This window comes from Ictidomys tridecemlineatus, chromosome 2 (assembly GCF_052094955.1).
Source record: "Ictidomys tridecemlineatus isolate mIctTri1 chromosome 2, mIctTri1.hap1, whole genome shotgun sequence".
In the NCBI taxonomy this organism is placed as follows: Eukaryota; Metazoa; Chordata; class Mammalia; order Rodentia; family Sciuridae; genus Ictidomys; species Ictidomys tridecemlineatus.
Window position 1 is genome coordinate 137,916,346 of NC_135478.1, and position 19,979 is coordinate 137,936,324.

Sequence of the window (19,979 nt, forward strand, 5' to 3'; positions counted from 1 at the left end):
CCTGTCTCTGGGTGGACTGATTGTATATATTTATTTATGTACACATTTAAATAGCACATACACTCATGCTGTCAAATATCTGCCATGAATAATTGACCAGTACTTGCTCTGGTTTTTAGCACGTGTCAACAAGACTGATCCTGAAGCATGCTTTAAAGATATATATGGTAAGTTTTTGTGTATGTTTGCCTGCATGTCAAGCTTTAGCACTTCTCTCCTTCTTTATCATCTTCACTTTTGAACAGCCCTGGTATAAGGTGGAAAACCAGAATGGCTGCCTGCTGTAGAATAGACTTGAGTAATATGTTAAATTAATGCCTCACTTCTTAGGCATCATATTAACACAGAGAATTATTGATTTGCACAGGAGATGACTGTGACTGGAGGATACAATGATACGTTTGAAATATTTCAACAAAGGAACTTCTTTCATTCACCTGTCTATCATTTCAAATGACTTGGGAAAACGTGATATCAGGTTGATTCTAGATTTATTTCAAAGTTCAACCTAGTTACTAACAAGGTGAACTAGTGCTTACACAAGGATTTTTGACAGAAGACCTTGGATTGTGTCCTCTGTGCATTTTCTTGTAACAAGAAATATCCTCATCATACAGATATTAGTGGTCCAGTAGTTTTCTCTGTTTTACTGATGAGGGTGATAAGCTAAAATGGATTGAGTCCCTTGCACATGCCACGCAACCAGACCTTGGGTTTCAACTCAGGCCTTCAAATGAAGAGTTACTCAGTTCTCTATTCTTCCTTGAAGATAGAGTCACAGAGCAAGAAGTTCCAAAGCCTTGGGCCTGAGGCAGAGTGGATACATGGTGGGGTGGGAAGTACATGGGCCTCAGAGTACCACAGACTGGTCCGTTCCTCGTTCTCAGGGCAATCAGTTGTATCCACATGGGTGAGTAATTTCTATTTGTAGAACTCTGCCAATGACAAATACTTATACTAAATCCACCTGTATTAAAGAGATAAAGGTACAAATGTGAACGTCTAGCATAGGGCATATCTTTAGCAGAATAAAAACTAGTTTCTGGCCCTTTTCTCCCTTCATATGCACACAGAAGGTGACCGGAGGCATGGGCTCCAGCCAGGCCTACCTTTCCTACATTTCCAGTATCCCTGGGTCTGGACCTCCATTGTACCTCAACTGCCATCCAGGCTAGGAGAGGCTGGAACCCACACCTAACCCAGGGCAGGGAACCATGAAAACTTTTCTGGAGATCTCTTTGTACACTGAGGGTCAATCTTGAGTTCTGACTCTACAAAGGTGGAATATGCACACGGAATTTTCTACAATAAGAGACTTGTCCTTGTGGCCACAGTAGCCCACTGTCATTATCTTTAATTGTTACATGATATCATATATTTCTTATAAAACTTCAAAGGATATCATATGTCATTACCCCAAAATATTATATCATCAACAAAAGCATTTAGAGAATTAAGGGGAGTGTGACCCAAATCCCCTAATGTCTCCAGGAATTTAAATTAACTTCTTTTTTCCATTTTACATGATGTCCTCTTTTCTAAAATCTCCCATTCATCCTGCTGTGAAAATTCTGCCCCCTATCTCAATTCTTTATCCCCTTCTGAGAGATCTCACTGAATACACAATGTGCAATGCCTTAATCAGCAGTTCATCTTTGTATATGCCTAACCTTCTTATCTACAGGGTGGTGATTACACTTGGAGATGGACAGTCACAGATTAAATGAAAATGTATTTATTAAAGTCATGTTGCTGGGATCAAAAATCTATGGTTGTCACCAAATACCTAACATCAGCCAAATTATTTATTACTGTGTCCAAAATTTGTATGCAAAATGAGAATGGAACTAATCCCTCTCATAGGTCATCCTAAAGATTCAGTAAGAGGAGAATTTTAAATACAAAGCTCTTAGAATATTGTTTGGCCTTTGTTTACTGGTTGATTAATATTGTCTCTAATTATTATTCAGAGACAGGTTGGGGTAAAGCAATTTGACTACCTAATTGTCACATATACTTTTGCTTCTTGTTGACTCATCTATTAAAAATGCAGTTCTGCTTTTTGACATTAGGAAGGTTCTAAGTATTAATGAACTTGATTATAAGATAAACCTTGCTCTTGGTAGTTTGGGTGAGATTGGTAGATGTTGACCTTTGGGGTTTGGTGGGGGTGGTGTCACTTCAGTGTATGTCACCAAAAATAAACATCTGTGGCACCCTCCCCCATGAGGAGTCCTTTCCTGTCAAAGAACAGATAAAATTAATTGCACAACTTCTGTTTAGATACAATGAGGCTGCAGTTCACACACACCTCCGCCTACTGCACCTACCTCCTTCTGCTTCTCAAGAGTGTGGTCTACTTGGCCATCGTCACCTTCTGTCTGCTAAGAAGAACAGCTGTCTGCAGCAATGGGAAGAGCTCCTAACAGACAGTGGTATAACAGGATCGTGTTGTGTTCTTCATTTATTGTCCTGAACAGCATTTGATGAGGACCTGGCTGGGTTTGTTTACTGAGTTCGGGCTCCTTAAGTTCATATGTGTATTGTTCTGTCGTTATTGCAGAAGGTTTTCAAACCAATGGGCAAACTCAGGAACTTCACTCTGCAACAACAGGGAGTAAGCCCATGGTGGCTCCTTGTCCCTCTGTCTCCACAGTCCCCATTGGCCCCTCCAGCCAGCCCAAATCACGGCAGTGTTTGATGTGGACAGAGTACACCTTTTAGTCACAGCCCTCAGTGCCCTTTAAGCAAAGACAATCTTAAAGTCTTCCTTTCTAAATACCCTAAAGCAGCCTTGTTTGCTACTTGGAGTCTGTGCTTTGTCTTTCACAGTAGACACAATAAATTTTAAAAATCAAATATCTGCATTTGGCCGTGCGTATTTTAATTTGATGAAAATGAATGTTTCCAAGGTGAGAAACAGAATGACGACTTAGCCATGACTTAGCTGAATGTGTCCCTCTGTTCGGAGATGTGGAACTCTCCCTGCCCCGGGGAAAGCAGACACAAAGGCACGAATTTTGGAAATCACTGAGAGCTTTGTGGGGCTGACATCACTGGCTGGGCACTAGGCAGCTTTTCCTGTGGTTTCAAAGGGGTCTTCATCCCCTTCCTTCCCCCACTGCACCTGGGTGGCCCTGAAGTTGAGCAGTGCAGAGGGAGAACACTGGTGGTGGGGGATACAGGGTGGGTAGGGGGTGGGCACTGGTGTGGCTGATGGTGTTTTAATTTCTCAGGCTTCTTTTGTTTCCGTGCTCTGTCAAATGTGGTTGATTTGTGGAAAAGACTCAGTGTCAAACCAGCCCCTGCTGGTTAGGGCAGCTCAGGGGTGGCTGGAGTGTTAGAAGAGAAGGCCAGGGCAGTTAAACCACAACCGACTTTGTCACTTTTGAAAAGTCACAGTTAGTGGAAAAAAAAAACATCCACTTTTATATGGGTGAGGCTGGCTGGGACCTGCTCTCCCTGCTATGATATGCTGGGATCTCTGTGTTGTATATGCAAAGTAAGTTATCCTTTGCGGGAGGCGTTGGGAATCTGATGTTCAGGATTGTTCAGACATCACACCTTCTGACCACTGTTTTCATTTCTTTCTTTCTTTTCTTTCTTTTTTGTTGTTGTTGTTGTTTTGTTTTGTTTTTGCTTGTGGTGCTGGGGTCCCAATACAGGGCTTGAGCATACTATCTATGCAAACTATCCCTGAGCCTCATCCCCACCCTTCCTGACACTGTTCTGAAGGAAAGAGCAAAGGTGAAGCTCCAAGAAAATACTTAACATTCCAACAAGTGTCAGGCTTTTCTCGGGTATTTGATTCAAGGATTCTGGTACCTTTTTGTTTTATTTTCTTGGTATAGACCAAGGAGGAAAACCCATGTCTTAAAGCCATTAGCATAGGTATCTATAGATATGGACAACAGCAAGGTGCTTCAGGAGTAGAAAGACATATATAGAATCAAAATAGTCCTTCTTCAGAAAAAGCATGACATCAGATTCAACCTAAGTGATGTTTTACACAGGACATTAACATCACATAAATAGGTGTTTGGAGTCAGTGAGAAGATGTAGGCTAATTTGAGCATAAAAACAAGAAAGTCCCACTCCTACCCTACCCAGCCATGGTGCAGAGTGGATGCTTAAGTCCTGTCCAGTTCCAGGGGTAGTGTAGACTTTTTCAGTCTGACTTTACAGCACATTCTAATCATACACTCATTTTACATTTTCTATGATCACTGTCAGCCTTTAAGAGGACAAATATTTCATTCCTCCTATGAGGATGAGCTCCATTCTACTGGTTTATACCTGTGTATCTGGGGCAACGCTCCTTCTTAGATAAAATTATTAACCTGACATCTGGCTAATCTGTGGACTTAGTGTAATTTCAATTCCACTCCTGAGATGTAAAAGGCATTTTGATTACTGAATATGTGTTATTTCAACACATCAAGCATTCTTTCCATTAGGATCCAGCATGTGATTTTCCTTCAATTATTACTTGACAGGTCAGATTCAGTTTTGCTGAACAGAGGAAGGATCATGATATGAACTGACTGACAATGAAGCATGCTGGGACCTGCAAAGTCATCCTGCATGTGACCTAGGCCCTCTGTTTCAGAGTTCCTCCTGTGGTAACTTCATGCCCTTCCACTATCCCCACATCCCACCCACATCTATTTGTTTGAGGAGTGTCATGTGCAGCCAACATCCCCAGTCCCTTTTAATAAAGTAGATCTAAGGCTGATTAGATTTGAAGTTGTTGGTTGTCCAAAAGTCAACTTAGAGATGAAGTGCAGGTTTCAGGCCATAATAAAAAAGTTTCATCTCAGGACAAGGTCATGGCAGCAGCAGAAACCTGAAAACTCTGAACTTCAGGAACCTGGAATAGGCATTTTCATCTAAGGCTCTGCCTCTGACCATATTTGTGCTCAACCTGATTCGGCTCTTGTGTTCTCCAGGCTCCTGGCTTCTCCTCCTCTGCAGAGGGCCTGCCCTCAGGGTCCACTGGGGGGCGCTAGAGAATTGAGCGGAAACAAAGAGGCTGGGGCTCCTCCCAGCACCACCCCTTCTGGTAAACAGCTGGGTTGTCTTCTCCAGCAGCTCCTCAGTTACTTCTCCTTGCCTCTGACTCAGTCAGGAGGCTCAGGAGGATCTAAGTCAGTGCTGGAGGTATCACTTCAGTTTGAGCAGGATTTGAGTGTTGAAAGGCCTTTCTTCTCCTCTTATCATCTGGTCCTTTTCCTTGTAAGCCCCAGGGAAGAAGACATGCTGTGGGCTCTAGCCCTACTTCTAGCCACCCTGCCTCCTGGTAAGTATGTGGCACAGATGTAATAGGATGTTGCTTTCCCCAAGCGAGCCACAACAAGGAATTCCATTCCCTCTTTGCCATTAATTTATATTCTTGTTACCATTCTAGGTAGCCAAACATCCAGGTCGGAAGGGAGAATGATGTCAGTCACAAGTTCACCTGGGTCATATGTGCCAATCACTTGTGATTTACCTGAAGCAAGTATCTACATCCACTGGTACCAATTCAAGGAGGGGAAGGCCCCACGATACCTTCTGTACTATGATCTTTTATATTGCAAGGTTGTGGTAGACTCAGGAATCATTTCAGAGAAATATGATGCTAATGAAGGCCCAAATGGGAAATGTAAATTAGAAGTACGAAATGTGGACGAAAGTGACTCTGCTGTGTATTACTGCGCCTACTGGACTCGCACAGTGGTTCAGACCTGCCTTTATCTGTACTCAAAATGTTGCTTTGTCTGCTCCTGGTACACAGATAGAGATCAGCCCCCTTCCTATTTCCTGCCCCTGACCTCACTGTAATCTGAACAAAGGGAAACCATGAGCCCAAAGCTTAACTATCGCCCTGTATCTATCCCACTCCCGCTAGCACTTATATCCTGTTCCCATTTGCACCCCAAGACCAAACTCCCATACTGCTATCTCTCATCCTTGGTCAAGCATCCTGGCTGACAGCATCATTTTCTCAGCTTTCCTAGAGCCTGGTGGAGGCTCATTCAATCTACTGACTAGGAACACAAGGTCACTTCGAGTTGATCGGTTACAGGTGACATGTAGGAGAACATTATGGAAGGCACGTTGCATTGTATCATTTATACAGTCATGACCAACACATAATATCTGAGTATGACTCTGATTCATAACTTAAGATTAAGAGAAATGAAAGAATGAAATATTTGGGCTTCATGAAGACCTCATGCAGACAGTCATAATTATTGTTTTGAACAAATTGATATTTCCCCCACCATAACCAACCATGGTACTGCTTGTATGAGCGAGAACATAGGAAAAGATGATTGTTGTAAATATGCTAGCTTTTGTATCTAATTACACACGTCAGAGAACATGACTTCAAAGTCCTTTTTGGATATCATTAGAGATTCAAGAACCAGGAGGCTTCAGTCTGCGATATTGATGGGAGCTTTTCTGGGTGTGACAAGTGGTGGTGGTTGCATGACAGCCTGAGCAGGAACAAGGATGCAAGATAGTGCAAGGAACAGACTGGTGACCTCGGGTTTTCTCCGTGTGGCTTAAAGCCTAGGGATTTCCTTAACATGCCTGTAACTGTTGATTAGGCCCCTGTAATCGGTTGATGTGAATCTCCTATTAGTCTATTTTTATATTGTTTACAAACTGGCTTGTTTGGGTCTTTGTTATTCCCGATTTCTTGGAAGCTTTGATCTTACAATTAAACAGCTTACATTTTGGGATTTTTGTATTGTTTTGGTTTGGGGAACTAAAATTGAACCCAGAGGTGCTTAACCACAGAGTCACATACCCAGCCCTTTTAAATATATATATATATATATATATATATATATATATATATATATATATATATATATATATATATATATAAAATTTAGAGACAGGGTCTTGCTGTATTGCTTAGGGCCTCACTAAGTTGCTGAGGTTGACTTTGAATTTTTCATGATTCTCCTGCTTCAACATCCTCAGCTTCTGGGATTACAGGTGTGTGCCACTGCTCCTGGCAACAGTTTAGGTTTAATGACAGGAAGTCTTTGCACAGTGACTCTATTTTGGGTTAATCTGTTAATCTCCTAGTACACAAGCACAAGCTCCATCTTTATAGATGACCTCCCATCAATCTTGCTAACATACCTCTTATTGAAATTCAGCCTATAGTCAATCTATTCTCTTCTAAAAGAACAAAACTGAAACTTTCTATCCACATCTACCCTCTTTTATGAACAGATTCGCCATTAGCTAGAGTTTTTATTAATTTATAATTTTTCTCAATAATTAAAATTAACAATCTCTTTGATGAACAATCATATAAGAATATTTTATTTTTAAATCAAAAAGTCATACAGAGAAAGGGGAAATCACTATTAAGCCATGGTTAGTGTTATAATATTAATCCAGATACAGTGCTAGAGGGTTAGCTGTGAATCTCAAGGGAAATAGGTTTGTAGAAATTTTAAATTTCATGCTCTGAAATTTCATTTGTTAATGGTATAGAGAAATAAAATAGATTCTGCAAGGGTATAGGTGCATTTTACCCATTAGTCTTGCTGAATTATCTTATCAATTTTTATTTTATTCATTGATTATTTAATTTTTCCCTGTTACTTACAAATAAAGATAGTTTTATTTCTATTTGAAATTCTTAACTTTTATTAATTTTGCATTCTTAATGCCCTGGTAAAGACTTCTGGTAGAATATTTTTAAAAAGTGAGGTGACTGGCATCCTTGTCTAAGTCTTGATCCTCAGGTGTTTCAGACCCAACTATGTCACACAGTGGACATTTATTCCATGGTTTTGTGTTCCTGCTTATGTATTTCTGTTTCAGTTTAACTTTCTTAGCAACGTTCTACCTTTTTCCTTTAAAGGATCCTGGATGTCATATTGCTAAACTCATTCAAATGTATCTTACAGTACTTATTTGTTTGTGCCTGGTAAAATTTTGTTATGTACTTCTCACTCTTCACTACTGTGATATGGAAATGCTACTGATTATTTTCTGTGTTGACATTATATTAAGCAAATGTGGTAAATTTTGGTATTATGCTTATTTATATGGAAGTTTTCTAGTTGGCGATAGTACCATTAGCAAATCATGACATCATTCCAATGAAATAAAAATAGCAATCACTTTTATAGTTCTAATTATGTGTCCTGTTATGATCTCAGTATGTGATACATCATATTATTCTCACAAGCACCCTATGAGGTACTTACAGTTGTTTCTGTTCTCTACAAGGAGAAACTGAGTCAGCGAGGACTAAGGAACTTCCCCATAGCTACACAGGTAATAAGTAACAGGCCTGGGAGTCGAACCTAAGAAGCCTAGGTTCCAGATCTCTACTCTTACCTTTTACATTATTTGCTCCTAAAGTAGAAGCAAGTTACCCTTGAGAAAAATCTACATCCTCATTAGGCTAAGAGCTGAGAATGGAATTTTTTAAAATAATTTTTAAAATTTGTTTTAATTAGTTATACAAGACAGTAGAATGCATTTATGCACTTTGATATGTCATACATAGATGGGATATAATGTCTCATTTTTCTGTACATGTTGTAGAATTATATTGGTCATGCAGTCAATAATAATGCATACAATAATAATGGTCTGTTTCATTCTGTTTTCATTTCCTTAAGAAGCCCCACCATCACCACCATGCCAGGAGGAATTTGTATTCCATAAATTTCCATGCTTTTGTCCTGTTAATCGGCCTTTTGTCAATTTAATTTTCAGGGTCAGCCAGAACCCTGTGAGATGGAGGTGGAAAGTTGTCTTCACTAAAATTGGCATAAAGTTATTAATGCAAGTTATTTTGAATCTCTGTTTCTGTATTTGCATGTAAAGTTTTCTTTTCTTCTATACTACCATCTGTGTGTTCTCTATTTCTTTCTTTGCCTACTTTGCCCAAAATTATTCTACTGTGTAATTTTTTCTAAAGAACCAGCTTTAGATTATTTAATTTCTGTTTGATTAATTTCTGGTCTTAGCATTCCTTCTTTCTACTTGTTTTTGTTATACTGCATTTCTGTTTTTAACTTTTGGGGTTGGATATTAGATAAATAATTTTCATATTTTTTCTCTTATTCAGATATTCATATCTATAAATATCCTTCTGCAAATTCCTTCAACTGCATAATGCAAATTTTGAAATGAGTAAGCTTATTTTTCACGTAACCACCATTAAAATTTATATTTTACCACATAAAAAGTCATATTTTGTATTTTATTTAGAGACAGGATCTCACTGAGTTGCCTAGCACCTCACTTTTTGCTGTGGCTGGCTTTGAACTCTCCATCCTCCTGTCTCCACCTTCCAAGCCACCTGGATGATAGGCATGAGCCACTACTGCACCCTGCTCTGATTTGTATTTGCTTTTGTTGTTGGATAAAGTATTTGTCCTTTGTATTTCTGAAATATTTATTTTTCATATATAAAAAAGTTACTAGCTGTTATGTAATATTTTTTGGTGGGCTCGCTCTCAGATTTTCTAATTATCATTTCAAGATAAAGCAATATTTTTCTTCTCAATGTTTATATCCATAATATTCTATTGTTCAATTGCATTCCTTCAGACCACTGGCACATATGAAATAATAATGCTGCTATGAGTGTTTTGTTTCTCAAATGATTACATCAATATACATTTCACATGATATTAAAAGTATGAAATCACTATTTTAAGTTTTTCCTTTAGAACATATTTCCCAATAATTTTTTGAAAGGATAAATATTATTATGTAAAATCAGCAACAATGTGGTTCTTGAAAGCCACGATTTCCTCCGGAAATGAACAATTTGGAAGTGATGATGCTGCAAGTGTTAGTTGCTAGGCAGATACTTTGGGGCACAATCACCTAAGCTTGCAGGGAGAAGATGCTTCCTCTTTGAATGACTGTAAATCAAGGCTATATTTTTGTTTTAGTAAAGGCCATCCAGAGAATCTTTCAAAGAATTGGCCAACATTGCTACCCACCCATTTGAGGTGATGTGGGGAGTAGGCTGTGCTCTGCTGTGTTATTCCATGATATATAGAACAGTAGTTCTTAGACTGTTCCTAAACCTGTGTTACTCCATTTTATAATGCTGTAGTTTGCCATGAGATCTCTATTTTGAATTTATGTGCTGAGGTAGAATAACTTTAAACCTTGTTGTTCAAGTAAACAATGACCATTTGCCTAGCATAACCATAAAGTGCAAATGACAAATATATTAATTGTGCTAATAAAAATGACTACCTGTATTTTAATCAGAATTAATTAACCCAAAGCATATGGATCTAGATGCATATTCAATTCATATTGGAAAAAATAAGACCTATTAGTTTACCAAACACATCAGACCAGCAAACAAAGAAACCCCTTCACTCCAGGCCCATAAAGGAGGAGTGCTTAAAGACTGAGCACAAAGGCCCACTAACCCCATCACTTGACCACTCATCATGAGCTTTGCCCAAGAAAATCACCACAGCAACAAATCTCAAATCTCTGTCCTTAGGCTTCAGTAGAGGGCAATTTCTCCAGTTCCTGATGACCACACATGGCCCACTCCAAGCTGATATGTCAAGCTAACACTCTGAACCTGTCCTCTGTTGGGACCCTGGAGTAAGTTCCTACACTTTGACAGCTCTGCACTCTGAACACTCTTAATTAGGAATTAATTAGGACCCAGAGAAGTCTCTTAATTAGGATGATAAAGCATGTTCTGAAATTAGATATGCTAGATTTTAGAGAACCTCAGTAGGGGGACTGTGCTCTCTAGGTCAGGGCTAATTACAGAGATCCTATTAAAGAATTAGCTTCCTAGTGTCACTGTGGATGAAAGCATTAAAAATAAAAGACTAATGAACAGAACTAGGGTAAAATGTAATAAAGTCAGAAAGGCAACCCTGATCTACAGAAACCTGTAGGATAACTGATATTCCAAAGTATTCTTAGGGGTAAGGAAATGGCCAGCCCATTGTGGTATGGTAGTGTGTGTGTGTGTGTGTGTGTGTGTGTGTGTGTGTGGTTTTACATATAAAAAAAATCAGCACATATCAAAATAAGATAAACTTGTTAACTTAAGTTAAAGTTGTTAACTACCCAAGCTCTGAGTCCTTTGAATGAAAGAAGCCAAGGCCTATAAAGAGACAAACTTTTGATGTTGTAACAAGTTTGTGTTCTAATTATTCTCCAGAACTTTACCTCAGTGAGATCTAGGAATCATACTAAGGAAGGAATCTGAGGAATTGTACTCACAAGGATGGGTAATATGCAGATCTTTCTGGGCTGTTAGAGGCAGGATCTGAGCTAATGTGGCTCGTACTATAGCTAATGATAATATTTCACACTCAAGTCCATCTTAAAGCAGAGTCAAATTGGTAAATGGACCTATTACAGTCATTATTCTGGTTCCAGAAAATGTCTAATGTCACGTAATGGATAGTATCAAAATGCATATAGAATAAGGAGGTCAAGCCTGCCCAGATTGTTCAAGTTACCTTCATGCATCTATTTAATTTGAAATCTACATGGATTTTTAAATTTTTACTGACTGAAACTCATACTCTGTTTATTTTAACATGCATGAAATCCTTTGTTTCCAAGAATATCTCAATTTAAATATTTTTATCTTCTATTGATACATAACAATTGCATATATTTATGAGTTACTTTGTGAGAATACATAAAATGAGAATGTATTCTACACATGTTTTTTGAGGCAGGCTGAGAAAATAATTCTTTTTTTTTTTTTTTTTTTTTTTAGTTTTTGATGGACACAACATCTTTGTTTGTATGTGGTGCTGAGGATTGAACCCAGGCCACAAGCATGCCAGGCAAGCGTGGTACCGCTTGAGCCACATCCCCAGCCCCAGAAAATAATTCTTTTTGTTTCAAAATGATTTGATTAATTTGAGTCACAGCCCATGCAAGAAAGAAGAATGTAATTACAAGTGAGGAAAAAACAGGAGCATAAAGGAAAGAAGCAACACTTACACTGGCAAATTAACTTTCACTGAGAATGAATCAGAGCAGATGTGCTGAAGGCCATGGCTTGTGTGGAGAATAAGCAAAGGAGGTCATTCAGAAAGGTGTTTGAATAATGATGAAGGAGTTCCATATTACACCAAACTCCAGGAGTCCAGATACTGAGAGAAAGAAATGCTGGGATTCTCAAGTGTAGGAATCCTACTAGATTCTCCAGTTTTCACCCAGGACCTATAACCCTGGGTCTCCTTAAAGACCAAGTTTCTAGACCTGTGGTCCATGGACCACTTGCTTCAGAAGCAACTCAGAGGTTTTAAATAATAAAGGGTAGTTGGGTAGCACTCAACATAATCATTTCAAACTTTGGAATAAAGACTGGGAACCTAAACTTTTAAATAATCCTGATAGCTAATTCTTTTTTAAATATAAATTACATTTATTTTAACTAATATGCAAAAACATACAAATTGTACATATTAACAGGGTTCCAGGTGATGATGTGTTGGTACAAGTATACATAGCATACATAAAATGAATTTTAAAACAATATTTTCAAACTTTTACCTTACACCCTTCACAGTATTTTAGCAAGATATCTTGTTTAAATGTTTTTTTTAAAAAGGTTCTGAGTGTGTATATTAATATGTGTTTATTAATTTGATTGCTCAAAACTAAAGTAAAGATCTGGTTATAGGTCAGGGGTAGAGCACTTGCCCAACATGCTTCAGGCTCTGGGTTCTACCTCAAGTATACACACACACACACACACACACACACACACACACACACACACACATATTCATACCAGTTCTTTCAGCAAACAATCATTTATGTAATACTCTATGGCTGCTTAGTTATGTTCATCTTTAAAAACAATAGATATAATGATTTGACACTAAAACTATCCCTTAATGGGATTCTTGCTTAAGTTTGAAGTTGTTTTCATAGTTACAGAATCATAATATGTGAACACATACTAGGTACTTAGTAAGTGTTGAAATACCATAACCTACAGAGGGAAAGACAAGAAGTTACACCTTTATTTTTAAAAAATTTGTTCTTTTTAGTTATACATGACAATAGAATACATTTTGACATACTATACATACAAGGAGTACAACTTCCTGTTCTACTTGTATATGATGTAGAGTTACATTGGTTGTGTATACATACATGAATATAGGAAAGTCATGTCCAATTCATACTGCTATCTTTTCCCTTCCAATTCCCCTCCCTTCCCTTCATTCCCTTTGTCTAATCCAAAGTACTTCTGTTCTTCCTACCCTCCTCCCTTTATGGTGATATGCATCTCCATATCAGAGAGAACTTTCAGCCTTTGATTTGGGGGATTGGCTTATTTTGCTTAGTATGATATTCTCTAGTTCCATTCATTTACTGGCAAATTCCATAATTTCATTTCTTTTTATGGTTGAGTAATACTCCATTGTGTATATATACCACATTCTTTATTTATTCATCTGTTGAGGGCTCCTAGGTTGGTTCAATAGTTTAATTATTGTGAATTGATACAGCTGATAGCTAGTTCTTATTAAAACACTTGCAATCACACCTGTCTAAGCATTAAGAGATTGAGAGATTATCCCCAGCCTGACATACTCAGGTGTTCTAGAAAGTTGTCCCTGAGCTCCTTCCCAACCCCACACCTTGCTCACTCTGTTCTCAGTCCTGTGCTGCTGCTCTAGCAGGTCCTCATATCCCTTCATGGTAATCAGTAACCATAGTCAGCCTGTGTTAACCTGCTCTGCTCTACCAGGGACCACACCTTTATCCATTTTATAGTCATAAGAAAGCCTTACTTGTTATTTGCATATTTTAACTTGTTTTCATCCAAGAGTGTGAGGTTTATGCTCATTAATTTCTTTCACCTACCTGAAACAGAATTTTGCATATGAGTCAAGGCAGGGATCTTAATATGGAGAATCAATTTCTCCCCTAACTTCTTGTCTACTGTATCCTTAGTTCACCGTTTTTCACTGCTGTTTTCTCCATGGCGAATGTGCAGCATCCCACAAGGCCATTTCTGCTCTCTCCTCTCTGCACAGGTGTGTCTGCTTGGTCCCTCTCCACTTTCCCAGTAGGTCACAGGAGAGTCACTGTTTGTTTCAGTCAGCATTTTCACTGCTGTAACTGAAGGATCTGACCAGAACAACTATAGAGGCAAAAAAGTTTATTTGAGGGCTCACAGTCTTAGTCCACAGAAGGCTGGCTCTATTCCTCAGGGCTCCAGGTGAGGCTGAACATCATTGCGGGAGAGGGTGGCAGAGGGAAGGAGCTCACATCATGGTGATCAAGAAGCAGAGAGTGGTCTCATCTCCACTTGCCAGGTACAAATATATATCCCAAAGCCACACCCAAATTCCCACCTCCTCCAGCCTCACCCTACCACTTCAGTTCCACTCTGTTAATCCCTGTCATCGGATTAATTCACTGATTGGGTTAAGACTCTCAAATTTATCATTTGTCCTTTGAACCTTCTCGTATTGCCTGACATGTGAGCTTTTTGGGAACACCTTAAATCCAAACCATAACACTGTTTAAGCACAACTTCCACAGGACAAGTGGGTGGAATTCCTGTTTTGTGTAGTCTTCTTCCAGGAACATAATATTTTCATTATTTTAGCTTTATAATAATTCTTCCTTTCTAATAAAAAACTTTTCTTCCTTTTTAAAATTTTTCAAAATATTTCTTGAATTTATTTTGTGAATGAATAAACTTCAAAATTCATCTCCATTTATGTATGTATGAATTAGTAAGTTATATGTACTATGGCATAAATGCTTTGTGTGTAGTATAAAACACACACACACAAATAAAAATCATAAAATGTGAGATAAGAAATGTGTTTTAGTCAGCTTTTTTCACTACCTTGACTAAAAAGACCCAACCAGAACAACTGTAGAGGAGAAGTTTATTTGAGAGCTCCCAATTTCAGAGGTCTTAGTCCACAGAAGACCAATTCCATTCCTCAGGGCTCCAGGTGAGGCAGAACATCATGGTGGAGAGTGTGGCAGAGGGAACCAGCTCAGACAATCTGGAAGCAGAGAGAGAGGTCTCTACTTGCCAGATACAAATATATACCCCAAAGCCAAGCCCCAATTCCGCTTATCACTCAGTTAATGCCTATCAGGGGATTAATTCATTGATTCAGTTAAAGCTATAACCCAATCATTTCTCCGCCAAACTTTCTTGCATTGTCTCACATATGAGATTTTGGAGGACTCCACATCTAAATCATAACAGAATGCAAGTAGTTGCCTAACTCTTTCTTCTCATTTTCCAGTGTATTGTTTTATGTAATCCTTCCTGGACTAGCCACACCAGTAGCAAAGCAATTCCAATTCCAATAATACATTTTGGTCTAAATTGTTTTCTGACTTACCACATATACCTAAGACATATCAAACTCGTTGTTTGCTTATTTTCTTCAAACCAAATTCTCCTAATTCCTTCATGGTACACCTGTGTTTTATTCTCTGATTTATTTCTAGGCTTATGACCAGACCCCGAGAAAAGGTTTTTCTCATTTTTGATACAAAGCACTCCCAAACCTGATAGGGCTCAGGCCTTCTCAGCTTTTTAAAGGGATTCTTTGTGTCCCAGGAGTCTGAGTGTCTGAGTGTCAGCATCTGAGGGATGAGGACACTAGCTGCACTGCAAAGAGTTTTATTATCCCCAAGGGTTAGATTAAGTTGTATGGGTGACAGGTGTGGGTACCCTGGATACATTGGTTGAATTTGAGATACTAGATTTCTTTCCTGGCAAGTCACTCCCTACAAAGAGGGGAATGTGTGTTCCAGTCTTGCCTCAGCTGTTCCTGGTCCTGTGATACTGAAGGATTCGCCTGCATTTAGGGACTGTTTTCTCCTCATGAGCGCTCTGGAACAAGGACTCTCTTCCATCCTTAAGGTTCTAATATTCTGTGATTCCTTAGCCAGGTGCAAATGACAGTGTGCTACCTATGACATGCTTTAAAATAGAGGATTGTTCAGCTCACACCTGTTAGGAAAGTCATTAATTAAAAGTCAGAAGCTAACTAGAGCTGGTGAGGATATTAATAAAAGGTAACTGTTAGATATGGTTGATGGGAACCTAAGTTGGGGCAGCCATTGTGGAAAACAATATGGCATTTCCCACAAAAACTAAAAATTGAGCTACCTAATATTATCAGCAATCCTACTTAGACGTATAAATCAAAGGAAATAAAATCACTGTCTTCAAGGGATATCTGCCCTTCTACGTTCATCGCAGCTTTCTTCCCAATAGAGAAAACATGGAAAGCACTTGAGCATCTGGATGGCTGAATGGGCAACGTGATTCATACACACAGGCATGCACACATACACATGCAACAGAATATAAGCTTTCAGAAGAAAATTCTTCCATTTTCTACAGCTTAGATGAAACTGGAAGACTTTGAGCTACATTATATATGTCAGAAGAAGAAAAACAAATATTGCCTGGTCTACTTACATGTGAATTCTAAAAAGTCAAACTCCAAACAACAGAAATAGAGATAGATAAATCTATCTCTATAGATAGAGGAGGAGAGTAAAAGGTGGTTACTGGGGATTGGGCTCTAGTGATGAGGAGATGTTGGTCCAAGGATACAATCTTGCACTTATAAGTTTGGGTGGCTTGAGCTGGGGTGATATAGCTCAGTGGCAGAACTCAGTGGCCTGTGTGATGCACTGGATTCCATCCTTAGCACCACATAAAAATAAACAAATAAAATAAAGGCATTCTGTCCACCTACTAGTACAATTTAGAAAAAAAAATGGGTGGCTTAATGAAGAGTGTGTTTATTATTAATGATTATGAATCTTGTGTATAGAATTTTCTAAGTCAGTAGATCCTAAGTATTCTCACCATGCAGTCAAAATAGTATGTACATGAAGTGACAGATTAATGTTAATTGTCATGATTCTGGAAATCATCACTACCACATGACCTGGGACCAGCACAGCTCTGTGCACCAACACAGACCCAGCACAAAAATGTTTTTTACTCCCCTCTCCAGCCAGGACTTGGCCATGTTCACTGACTCTTGGTTCCTTGAATTTCCTGTGGTGTGAAAGTAGAAAAACCTCATCCCCTTTTGCACAGTCCCCCATGTCTTCCCAAATAGCCCTCAGTTGTCCCACCACACCTAAAAGAATGAGGAGAGGGGAGGTTTCTGGCTGGCACATATTTGGGAAACAATCCAGTTTGAAGGAAATTTCTTAAGATCCTATTCCTATTTGGAATATTTTTCCTTTTCCTTTTCATTTAATTTCTTTCTTTCTTTCTTTTTGTGTGTATTTGTGATACTGGGGATGAAATCAGGGCCTTAGACATGCTACACAAATCCTCAACAAATGAGGTACACCCCCAGTCCTTTTTAGCATTTCTGAAACACTCAGAAATACCCTACATGTGGTTAGGGATTATTTGGTATACAGCTAGTGGAATAGTCCAAACTGAGATGGGCTCTGTGTCCAGAATACAAATTATATTTGAAGACAGAGAAAAAAATCAGTAATAACTACTAAATTGATTGAACACTAAAATGCTTATACTCTGGATATACTGGACTAGATAACAATAGTAATAAAACTGATTTTGCCTTTTTCTATTTACTTTTTGAATGTAAAACCCCATCCCCTTTTGCACAGTGGATGGATACATTTTTTAATGTAGTATATGGAAAATTTTACATTTGTGTGGCTTACATTGGTGATTCACATTATTTTAATCAGAGATTATTACAATTTAAGTTTCTGACCATCTCCCCTAAAGAAAGGCTAGAGATTTCTAGGGTGAGGGACTCCACAGAGTTATCCCCAGAAGTTCAGAAAATGAGAGAAGGATCAGGCTGTGACTTCCAGCTTCAATGTTCTTGCACCAGTGATCTCCAGTGGCAGTAGGGTCAGCAACTGGAAGGTAGGAAACACGTTGGCCTTGCTCAGCACCCGCATGCACTCCAGGGCTGCCACAGGAACTGCTGTTAGGAGGCTATAGTCTTGGCAGAGTGACGCCACACGTGCTGGAGGAGGCACTGGGCCCTTTTCTCTCTCACTCACTGTGGGATATGGATGCTTCCCAGCTTCTTGGATTTTTGTTCTCTCATCTGACAGGTGGAGGGGGTTTATACCAATGTCTGCCAAGTCACAAGAGCACGATTTCTACAATGAATTGAAGTCAAGCAATTAAGAGATCACCAGGTCCACTGCTTTATATGACATTGTCAACTTCATGTCTTTCATGGGGAAACTAACCTTTAATGGTTAGTCTCACCTTTAATGGTTAGTCATTTGAGATGTTTATATTTGCTATATTGGCATTAAAGATAAAAATTTGTTTTAAAAAATTTGAAGATTAATTTTTTTTTAAAAATTAAATTTCCATTTGTTCTTTTTAAAATATTTACTAATTTAAACTTTTTATTTATATATGACAATGAAATGCCTTACAACACTTATTACACATATAGAGCACATTTTTTCATATCTCTGGTTATATACAAAGTTTATTCATACCAATTCATGTCTTCATTTGTTCTTTTTAGTTGTACATAACAGTAAAGTCAATGATAATAGGTTTATACTAATATGAAGCTTATCTTATTCTAATTAGAATCCCAGTCTTGTGGATGCACATGATGTGGAGATTCACTGTGGTGTATTCATATATGAACACAGGGAAGTTATGACAGATTCATTCCATTGTTTCCTATTCCAATTCTTCATCCCTTCCCTTTATTCCCTTTTGTCTAATCCACTGAACTTCTATTCTCCCCCACCCACACACACCCTGTTGTGTATTATCATCCACATAACAGAGAGAACATTTGACTTTTGGTTGTTTGGGATTGGCTTATTTCACTTAACATAATACTCTCCAGATTCATCCATTAACCAGCAAATGACATAAAGTCATTTTATTTATGGCTGAATAATAAATATTCTATTGTGTGTATATACTGTATTTTCTTTATCCACTTATCTGTTGGGGGGCACCTAGATTGGTTCCATAGTTTACCTCTTGTGAATTGAGCTACTATAAACATTGGTGTGGCTGTATCACCATAGTATGTTGATTTAAAATCCTTTGGATATCTACCAAAGACTGGGATAATGGGATCAATGGTGGTTCCATTCCTAGTTTTTTGAGGAATCTCCATACTGCTTTCAGAGTAGTTGCACAAATTTGCAGTCCCACCAGCAATTTATGAGTATACCCTTTCCCCCACATCCTTGCCAACATTTATTGTTACTTATATTCTTGATAATTGCCATTCTGACTGGAGTGAAATGGAATCTCTGTCCTGTTTAGTTTTTTTTTGCCATTTATTGATTGGGTTATTTGTTTTTTTGACTTTTTTGAACATTCTGGAAATTAATGCCTTATTTGAGGTGCAGGTGGCAAATATTTTCTCCTATTCTGTAGGCTCTCCTTTCATGCTCTTTATGGTTTTCTTTGTTGTGAAGAAGCTTTTTAGTTTGATACCATCCCATTTATTGATTCTTGATTTTACATCTTATGCTTTAGGGTTTTTTGTTTTGTTTTGTTTGTTTGTTTTTAAAGTTGGTTCCTAAACTAACATGTTGGAGTATTAGGTCTACATTTTTTTCTAGTATGTGCAGTGTTTCTGGTATAATAACTAAGCCTTTGATCTACCTTGAGTTGAATTTTGTGCAAGGTGAGAGATAGGGGATAAATTTCATTCTACTACATATAGATTCCCGTAAAACTGTCAATTTCTTTAAAAGAAAAATAAATGAAAAAAAAAAGCCTCTAATACTAAACAGGAAACCATCTGCTGCTCAATATGTAGAAAGAAATAAAAGAAAGAAAGAAAGAAGGAGAGAGAGAAAGAAAGAAAGAAAGAAAGAAAGAAAGAAAGAAAGAAAGAAAGAAAGAAAGTTAGTTGTTTGAAGCCTATGCTGAATTTAAATGTCTTTTCATTTGAGGGTTCAATGTTTTACATATGACTTTATCATCA

General features: G+C 38.2%; 1 long non-coding RNA gene across 1 annotated transcript; it reads left to right on the plus strand.

Annotated features, from left to right (window-relative positions):
* The first annotated feature begins 117 nt into the window (after positions 1–117).
* LOC101956040 (uncharacterized) lies at positions 118–2,859 on the plus strand. The gene is made up of 2 exons (XR_013430075.1): positions 118–167; positions 2,284–2,859. It is a non-coding gene; the product is annotated as an uncharacterized LOC101956040 (long non-coding RNA).
* The last annotated feature ends 17,120 nt before the right edge of the window (positions 2,860–19,979 follow it).